Genomic DNA, 795 nt, shown 5'->3' on the forward strand with positions numbered 1-795 from the left:
CGTGGCAGGCAAGAATTCTACCACTGAACCACCAATGCCTGACCTGCTCAAGGAGATGCGCAAGGTAAGAAATGCATCTGGAGCTCCCCAAATAAGAACAACACACACCTTACTTAAAAGGAGGGTGTTCTTGCATTGTCCGGGAATCAGACCCATGTCTCCTGCGTTTCAGGCAAGAATTCTACCACGGAACCACCAATGATTGAGTGGCTCGAGGAGATGCACAAGGTAGGAAATGCAGCTGGAGCTCTCTCAAATAAGAACCACACACACCATACTTCAAAGGAGGCTGATCTTGTATTGGCCGAGGAATCAGACCCCGGTCTCCCGCGTGGCAGGCCAGAATTCTACCACTGAACCACCAATGCTTGACTGGCTCTAGGAGATGTGCAAGCCTAGGAAGAGATAAACTGAACAAGTTCCATAGGCATTTGATGAAAAGAAATGGACTAATGAGTCTCTGAACAGAGGGGAGAAGTGGGGAGGTCAATGTCAAAAGTCAGAGTCGTTATCTTCTGTAGCCACCAGCTTCCTTAAGAACTACAGTGCATCTCATCCTCCTGGACTGCACCAGATTTGTCAGTTCTTGCTGGGAGATGTTACCCTGCTCTTCCACCAAGGCACTTGCATGTTCTCAAACACATCTGGGGTGGGGGGGACACAGTTTTACATGCTGTTTGACACTGCCATGACGATCAGCGGTCCATCTGTGCCCCTGTAGCGCTGTCTTAGGGATCTTACAATAGTGATATTGCAGTTTATCCCACTTTCATGCAGGTCAGCCGTAAGCCTGGA

The sequence above is a fragment of the Sinocyclocheilus rhinocerous genome, unplaced genomic scaffold (assembly GCF_001515625.1).
Source record: "Sinocyclocheilus rhinocerous isolate Xijiao unplaced genomic scaffold, SAMN03320098_v1.1 scaffold30532, whole genome shotgun sequence".
Lineage (NCBI taxonomy): Eukaryota > Metazoa > Chordata > Actinopteri > Cypriniformes > Cyprinidae > Sinocyclocheilus > Sinocyclocheilus rhinocerous.